The sequence below is a fragment of the Benincasa hispida genome, chromosome 5, assembly GCF_009727055.1.
Source record: "Benincasa hispida cultivar B227 chromosome 5, ASM972705v1, whole genome shotgun sequence".
Classification (NCBI taxonomy): domain Eukaryota; kingdom Viridiplantae; phylum Streptophyta; class Magnoliopsida; order Cucurbitales; family Cucurbitaceae; genus Benincasa; species Benincasa hispida.
This window is the reverse complement of record NC_052353.1, coordinates 57,434,822-57,444,552: the sequence shown is the minus strand read 5'-3', so window position 1 is coordinate 57,444,552 and position 9,731 is coordinate 57,434,822. Positions and strand designations below refer to the sequence as shown.

Sequence of the window (9,731 nt, the reverse complement as noted above, 5' to 3'; positions counted from 1 at the left end):
TGACTTGCTATGCATGGTTGTAACATGATCGCAAGGTTTGATGCATTCCCGAATAACGCTAGCTAAAGATCTTCTCAACCCGTTCATTGCATACTCATTGCATCTATCAATGCAACTATCTTTCTCAAATCCACCGCCTTTATTTACTTCTTTTTCATCAACGCAACAACACACCCAAAACTTATTTATTTATTTGGTTACCACAAAGTTTTCATAAATATTAATTTTCACAAGTTCTTATGTTCGACCTTGGACTTACCAGGAAACTCAGGGGAATTTATACTTGAATTCCACTGGAGAAACTTGAGTGCGCAACGCAATCCACCGATGCATATCATCCATATTTCCATTCATAAAATAACGCATCAAGTTTTTGGCGCCGTTGCCGGGGACTTCGACAAAATAGTTGTTAACGGTAATTTTTGTGATTTCTTTACAGAACTCTCAATCTTTGGCGAACTATGACCCGAAAATTGAGAGAACATTTCGAAGATGAGATCGCCAATAGCAACCACAATCCGATAAAGAAAAGATGGCGGAGCAGCTTGGAGGAGGAGCACCAAATGATAATAATGTCATGGCGAATCCGATTCTGTTGGCAAACGATCGCAATAGGCTGTCTCTTATACACATCTAGATGTGTATAAGAGACAGGCAAAATAGTTTGTTAACGGTAATTTTTTTTATTTCTTTGTAGGACTCTTAATCTCTGGCGAATTACGACCCGAAGATTGAGAGGACTTTTAGACGAAGATTGAGAGACCGCCAACAGCAACCACAATCCGATAAAGAAAAGATGGCGGAGCAGCTTGGAGGAGGAGCACCAAATGATAATAATGTCATGGCGAATCCGATTCTGTTGGCAAACGATCGCAATAGACCCATTAGGGACTATGCATTGCCAAACCTCTATGATTTCTCTCTGAGAATCATGAGGCCTGCCCTCGATGGAAGCAGATTCGAGATGAAACCGGTGATGCTGCAGATGATCCAGACTGCAGGTCAATTCGGAGGAAGGCGTGGCGAGGATCCGCACGCCCACCTCCGAAATTTTATTGAAATTTGCAATACTTTTGTGTTCTCGAACATCTCTGCTGAAAAAGTTCGACTAATTTTGTTCCCATTTTCTCTCTATGATCAGGCTAGGAAATGGGCTTATTCGCTCGAACCAAGAGAGATTACTTCTTGGGAGCAGGTAGTGGAAAAATTCATGAAAAAGTATTTTCCACCTACCGAGAACGCAAGACGAAGAAAGCTTATTACTAATTTTGAACAAGATATGGACGAATCGCTCAGCGATGCTTGGGCGAGGTTTAAAAGGTTGGTCCAAGATTGTCCGCATAATGGGTTACCAGACTGCCTTCAAATGGAAATTTTCTATCACGGTTTGAATCCTGCTTCGCAGACCGCTACCAATGCATCAGCTGGTGGTGGTCTGCTTGACAATACTTACGAGGAGGCGAAGAATATTCTGGACCGCATCTCCAAGGACCATGAAGACTGGCGGGAGAGTGGCCAGAGATTAAGACTCAAAGATTCTGATGCAAATAATGGTGCCATTGTTTCGTTACAAAACCAAATGACCGCAATGATGAATTTGATTCAAGGAATGGCGATCAGCAGCCCAACACCGCAAGGCGTGCAAATTAACACAATAAGTTAAAACACCGCAAGGTGTGCGACTTACGGCAATGGCATGCGATGGAAGATTGCCCGCAAAATTCGCAGTCCGTATATTTTGTAAAGAATAATCCCTTTTCAAACACTTACAATCCCGGGTGGAGAAACTACCCCAATTTTGCTTGGAAGAATCAACAACAAAATTCTCAATCTGTGGCGCAAAAAGAAGGGCCACCAGGATTCTTCCAACGCAACAATGGTCAGCAGAGCAACTAAGCAAGTGGCTCACAACAACCAATGCAATCTTCTTCTCTAGAGAGCCTATTGAAGTAATATATAGAGAAAAACGAGACAGTGCTTCAAAGTCAGACTACGACCATCCACAACTTCGAATTGCAATGGGCCAGATTGCAAATGAGCTGAAGAGTCGACTACAAGGGGCATTGCCAAGTTCAACTGAGCTTTCGCCCAACTCAGGGGGATCAGGTAAGGAGCAATGGAAAGACTATGGAAGGAGAAAAGAAGGATCAGAGTAGAACAACTTCCATCGAAACTGAACACGAGATTGCGATAACGCAAGAAGAAGAAAGAGAAAATGAAGAAGTGGAACCTGAGGTTGCGTCGACCTCAAAGTCAAATGAAATGGGAACTGTGAAAGTCTAGTTACCACCTTTCTCTCAGAGGCTAAGAAAGAAGAAAAACGAAGAGGTATAGTACCAATGCTTCTTATCTATGTTAAAGCAATTACATGTTAACATTCCTTTCAGTGAAGCGATTGAGGAAATGCCTACCTATGCCAAGTTTCTAAAGGACATGATAACTAAGAAAAGAGGCACTGAAAAATTTGCCACGGTGGCATTAACGCAAAGTTCTAAATCTATTATTCCACCGCAGATGAGCGATCCTGGGAGCTTCACTATTCCTTGCTCCATAGAAGGACTCTATATTGGGCAAACCCTGTGTGACTTGGGGGCCAGCATAAATTTGATGCCGCTGTCAATTTTTAGACAATTAAATGAAGGGCAACTTGTGCCCACATCAGTGACTCTCCAATTGTCTGACAGATCTCTAGTTCATCCAGAAGGTAAGGTGAAAGATGTACTGATCACGATTGATAAATTTATTTTGCCAGCTGACTTCATCATCCAAGATTATGAGGCCGACAAGGATGTACCTATCATTTTGGGGCGATCTTTCCTATCAACGGGTCGTGCTCAAATTGATGTACACAAAGGAGAAATCACTTTGAGCATAGCGGACAGAAGCTCAAATTTAATATAATTTGTGCCATGAAATTCCCGGATAAGGAAAACCTACAAGATTCTGACGATGACCTGAATTTGATTGACGAGGAAAAGTCTGATGAAGAGTGTGAAGAAAATGATGCCAACACATTCGTAGCTGCCTACAATGTGACCATAGAAAAAACAAACAAAGAAGAAGAAACGATCGCAACGCAAGAAGAAGAGCCAAAAGAAGAAAAAAAACAATGCAACCTTCCCTCGTGGAACTACCAACACTTGAACTGAAAACCCTACCAACACATTTGAAGTACGCATTTTTGGGGCAGAATGAGAAGCTGCCAATGATAATTTCCTCTGCGTTCAACGAAGATCAAGAGAATGCATTGATGAGCATTCTCAAGAAACATGTGCGAGCAATTGGTTGGACGCTCGCTGACATCAGAGGAATTAGGCTCGTGTACTGCATACACCACATTCGTCTTGAAGACGACCACAAAGCAACTATTGAAAATCAATGCAGACTCAACCCTGCGATGAAGGAGGTCGTCAAGAAGAAGATCATCAAATGGCTAGATGCGTGCATTATCTATCCATTGCAGATAGCATGTGGGTCAGCCCCGTGCAATGTGTACCGAAGAAGGGTGGAATTACGGTAGTCCCCAATGAGAATAATGAATTAATATTGCAAAGAACCATCATTGGATGGTGCATATGTATGGACTACTGCAAATTGAATGCGGCCACAAAGAAAGATCACTTCCCTCTGCCATTCATTGATCAAATGCTAGACAGACTAGAAGGGAATGATTTCAACTACTTCTTGGATGGATATGTCGGGTATAATCAAATAATGATAGCTTCTGAAAACCAAGACAAGACCACATTCACCTGCCCATATGGGACATTCACTTTTCGTCGCATGCCATTTAGCCTCTGCAATATGCCGAGCACGTTCCAGAGGTGCATGATGGCGATCTTTTCAGATTTTCTCGAGGACTCAATGGAAATATTTATGGATGACTTCTCCATTTATGGGAACACTTATGAAGTCTGCCCGACCAATTTGGAGAAAATTCTGAAAATATGTGAAGAGACGAACCTGGTGCTCAACTGAAAAAAATGTCACTTCATGGTGAAAGAGGATATAGTGTTGGGACACAAAGTCTCCCAGGAAGGGTTGGAGGTGGACAAAGCAAAGATCGATGCAACTGAAAAGCTTCCACCTCTAACCAGCATGAAGGCTGTGTAAAGCTTCTTGGGGCATGCTATATTCTATAGACAATTCGTTAAATACTTTTCTAAGATTGCACGACCATTGAGTGCGTTGTTAGAGGCGGACAGAAAGTTTGAATTTGACAACAATTGCCTTAACGCATTCCGAGTCTTAAAATATGCGCTGATTACCACACCCGTCTTGATTGCGCCAGATTGGACACTGTCGTTCGAAATCATGTGCGATGCAAGCAGGTATGTGATGGGAGCCGCATTAACGCAAAAGAAGAAAACTTTTTTGTACCCCATCGCATATGCGAGTAAAACTCTGAACCCTGCTTAAATAAATTATACCACCACTGAAAAAGAACTCCTAGCTGTGATTTTTGCGTTGGAGAAATTCAGGGCATATCTGTTGGGAACAAAGGTACTCATTCACATTGATCACTCGACAATCAAATATTTAATGACAAAGAAGGATGAAAAGTCGAGGCTGATCATATGGGTTCTCCTCCTTCAAGAATTTGATATCGAGATAATTGATCGGAAGAGGACAGAGAATCAAGTTGCAGATCACTTGTCTAGATTGGAGAATCCTGAGGTTGACCACAATGAATCTGAAGTGAGTGTTGTGTTTCCGGACGAGCAGCTGTTCCACATAGAAGAATTGCCCTGGTTTGTGGACACTGTTAATTATTTGGTTTGTGAACAATTCCCTGAAGATTACACTTACCATCAACAGAGGAAGCTCAAGCATGAATGCAAACACTATTATTGGGATGAGTCGAATCTGTATAGAAGAGGTGCAGATCAAATCATTCGATTATGCATACCAAATGCTCTCAACAACGCATATTGTCACAATGCCACGATTTGTCATATGGAGGGCACTTTGGAGGACAACGTACTGCAGCCAAAGTTTTGCAAAGTGGATTCTTTTAGCCTTCATTATTTAAAGATGCTGCTGATTACGCAATGAAATGTAATCGGTGTCAACGCACCGACAACATTTTATGGAAGAACACAATGCCAATGAACACTATCTTGGAGCTAGAATTATTTGATGTCTAGGGGATTGATTTCTTGGGACCATTCCCTCCTTCGCATGGTAAGCATTATATCTTATTGGCCGTCAATTACATTTCCAAGTGGGTAGAGGTAATTGCATGCATCGCAAGTGATGCGGCAGTAGTCTCCCAGTTCCTCAAAAAAAATATTTTCACTCGTTTTGGCACTCTCCGTGCCATCATCAGTGATGAAGGATCACACTTTGTCAATCATAATATAAAGGAGCTGCTGCGCAAGTACAATATCCTTCACAAGGTGGCCACCGCATACCATCTGCAAACAAATGGCCAGGCTGAAATGTCCAATCGTGAAATTAAATTGATACTTGAGAAAGTGGTAAAACCTTCGCGGAAAGATTGGGCGATGAAGCTTGATGATGCGTTGTGGGCATACCGAACCGCATTTAAGACCCCTAAAAATAGGTATGTCCCCCTATGCATTGGTATTTGGCAAAGCGTGTCATTTGTCATTAGAACTGGAGTATAAAGCATTGTGGGTGGTCAAGAAATTGAATTTTGATTTGAAGAAAGCAGGGGAAGCACGGAAACTGCAGGTGGTCGAGCTAGAAGAATGGAGGGTCAACGCATATGGGAATGCGAAGATTTATAAAGAGCGTACCAAGCGCTGGCATGATAAACACATATGCGCTAGAAACCTCCAAGTCGGGCAAAAGATCTTACTCTTCAATTCGAGATTGCGGCTCTTCTCGGGAAAATTAAAATCGCGCTGGTCCGGTCCCTTCATCATCAAAGCAATATTTCCACATGGTGCGGTGGAACTGATCACCGAGGATTGCAGTCGAACATTTAAAGTTAATGGACAACGGATAAAGGCATATTGCGGAGGAGATTTTCAACTAGAAACAGTCTTCGCAAAGTTAAAAAACCCAGACTATCCCTTACTCAACTCTTGAACGTTTAACTCTTCGTCATTTTAATATTATCAGTGTTTCACTTATTTTTCTTTAAAAAAAAACTTGTTGTTTTGTTTTAAAATCATTTGACCCTCTCTTTGTCTATTTACAAGGATTAAGGCACAGGATTGCAAAAAAGCAAATGATCTCATTCCATCACCGCAATCCACAGAAGCAATGATCGCCGCAAGGATGGATGCATCAATACACAATGCGAGCGACAAAGAAAAAATTGGGGGGTATACTCTTCTCTATCTTCATTTCAAATCTTGCGCTATAGCATTGCATTTTAAGTTTTATCACCACATCCTCCTTAATTACTGCAATCATTTGCCAAGTAGATAAATTTAGTAGTTCACCGCATGTTGTTTCTTTGCCAAGTATGATTTCAATGATGAAAAATATGCTTCTATTTTCGTATACACTAGAGTCAACTTAATCTTAAAATAGTCACCTCATGAAATATTTCTAGAAGTTAGGGGTTTGCTAGCTTTCTTTCAAACTCTCTTTACAGCATTTTATGACCATCACATGACCTATTTTAATTTCTTTTGGCAATGAGGACAATTGCCGCATTTTAAATTTGGGGGTGAGGTATTTATTTCGACCTTGCTATATATATATATATATATATATATAAAAAGACTCCACTATCAACGCAATAAGAAAACCCATGTTGATAAGAGTTAAGTTGTGAAAGGCACTTACCCGTAGTTAGATGTCCGCATGAACACGTGGGGGCAAGCCAAAACGAAAGTAAGTCACAAAGATCAACGCATAAATCAATGATCGCAACTCCACTGCCAAATTGGTATGAGTTTAGTCTGAGAAAGAGTGCATTGCTCGTAGTTAGATTTCCGCATGACACACTTAGGGGCAAGTCAAAACGAAGGCAAAGCACTCAGATCAACACAAGGTCAGAAAAAAAATAGCAATGAAGAAAATTTTTGTGCAAGATAAAATCATTTAACACCCCAGAAGAAAATTTTCTTTTAAAATAAATCATGCGATGTTCTGGAATTTAGTAAAGTCCTTTTGAAAGTTAAGCTTGCAATCCCTAAGTCTTAGAAATATTTTAAGAAGAGACTTGAATAAGACTTAAGAAAATTTTGGTATATAGGATCTGAATGAAGTATCCTTGAGAAATCTAGGAAAGAAAACTTTGCGTTAACTTGCTAAAGGAATCTTTAGCTTATGCTTGAGGATAAATATTGTTTAAATTTGGAAGTGTGATAACGGGCAGAAATGCAGTTATCATAGTACTAAGTTCTTAGACAATGTTGGATTGCATTGATGAAAATATTTAAATTGCGTCCATAAGTATAAATTCTATAATATTGCGGTCTCATGCGTCCAATACATTAGAGTAGTTGATCTTTACATTTTTGTGCAGAATATGCGTTAACGCAATGCAAAGATTGCAGTCATAGGAGTACATTGGTCAAGCGCAACTTCATCGCAAGATCTTTTGCATTGATCGTGCTCGCAAACATTCACCCAAGAAGAATCGCCGTAACTTGGTCAGCGCAACATGGTAGGCGCATCCGGGTGAAAGGATAATTAAGAGCGATGGGACAGAAAGCTAATGACAGTCGGATCCAAATTAAGTTGACAGCCGATAACGGTCACAAAGTACATTCAGCTTTATCGGTAACAATCATCCGGCGCGTCAATGAGGAATTAAAGATGTCCCATCTGTACAACCAGGAGAGAGAAGTCGCCTTTCACCATAGAAACTCTATAAATACCAAGTGCATTCTTCAGAGAAGGGGTTAAGCTGTCGATTACTTCATCACTTTACAAGTTCATGCCTCTGTCCATAGTTTTCTTCCATTTTTAAGGCGGACGTGAGGAAGAAGGTGTGTCGGTAGATCGTTTCGGGAAGCTTGGGAAAGCACCGGAAGCTCCAAGACAAAGAGAGGGCTGACGCCTGCAGAAGCAGGAACATTTGTAGATCAGAATAGAGATTCAATGTAAAAAGTCTCGGTCAGTAAGGAATTGCTACCAGACTCTCTACCTTTACTTTCCATTGTCATTTTGTACTCAACTCAATTATAAGAATGGAATGTTTTTCTCTATATCTGTTCACTCTCTGTTATTTATGCATGAGTAGCTAAATTAGTTGAATGAATTGAGAAGTAGTTAGCGAGCATAACGAGGGAATCTTCATCTTTGCGATTATCTTGTTTATGTATGCTTTATTCATCTATTAGAGATACTTGGGAGGGTAGTTTAAAGACAGGATCTAGACTTGGGAAGGTCAGGTCAGAATCTAGGTTTGGAAGAACCAGATTAGAACGCATAAATGGGAGATAGGTGCTTAGGAATGAGCACTATTTGTTATTAACGCATCACATTAAGATTGTATGCGGTCACCTTGCTTTCATGCATTTTGCATCAACGCATAGGATAAGAGTAAAGACTTAGGGATAAGCTCTATGGACATTTTTCATTCAACACATGCGTCCTAGACTTAGGAGCATTGTATTTACATTGGGAAATGACTTGCTATGCATGGTTGTAACATGATCGCAAGGTTTGACGCATTCCCGAGTAACGCTAGCTAAAAATCTTCTCAACCCGTTCATCATATACTCATTGCATCTATCAACGCAACTATCTTTCACAAATCCGCCGCCTTTATTTACTTCTTTTTCATTAACGCAACAACACACCCAAAACTTATTTATTTACTTGGTTACCACAAAGTTTTCATAAATATTACCAACGTAACTATTTTCACAAGTCCCTGTGTTCGACCCTAGACTTATCAAGAAACTCAGAGGAATTTACATTGAATTTCGTTGGGGAAACTTGAGTGCACAATGCAATCTAACAACACATATCATCCATATTTCCATTCATAAAATAACGCATCAAAAACCTAGAAGATTATCATAACTGCAAAATAGCTACAAAAATATGTACAATATAACAAAGAGAATAATATTAGTGAATGGAACACCATTCACGACAACATAATACCAATATAGTACCAAATCACCACATAGAACACGATTTAATTATTGAGATGTCTAAGTAGGATTGAACTAAAAAAATACAAATACAAATTAACTATTCAAATTAAATATAATTCTGTGTACAATGATTCTCAATAATCTATATATTTGTTTGAATTATAGTATTAAATATAATTACATTTTTAAATAAACCTTACAAGCTACCTATAATATCCTAATTTATTACACTATCTCATATATATGACTAATCTACCAAATGAAACTCACTTAAAATCTCACTTACATTAAACATTTTAAGAAAAACTATAGAATGAAGACTTCATGATGCTTACTTTTAAGTCTAAAATTAAATCAAGCAAAAAGATTAAAAGAAACGAGAGAGATCATTTCATCCACATTGAATATGGATAACCTACCCCACCACGGTCATAATGTACAGTTTTAGTCCAAAGTAAGCATGAAGAAATATTTGTTCTATAGTTTGAGAGTCAAATAAACCATTGGGATCATTTCAAGAACTTGTGACATTCTTACCTTAACAAACAAAGCTAAATAAAATTTCTCGAAAGACATCAACAAGAAACATTTATCCTACCTCTTTTAATTGTTGTTCAAGTGAAAATATTATAAACCAAAGAGGTGACTTACTCTTTGATCTCCAAAATCTTGTGAGAAATAAGTAACAAAAAACAC

The 9,731-nt window shown here is 39.4% G+C and overlaps 1 non-coding gene across 1 annotated transcript; it reads right to left on the bottom strand.

Annotated features, from left to right (window-relative positions):
• Positions 1-1,243: 1,243 nt before the first annotated feature.
• LOC120078822 lies at positions 1,244-1,350 on the bottom strand. Its single transcript, XR_005482104.1, has one exon. It is a non-coding gene; the product is annotated as a small nucleolar RNA R71 (small nucleolar RNA).
• Between the last annotated feature and the right edge of the window lie 8,381 nt (positions 1,351-9,731).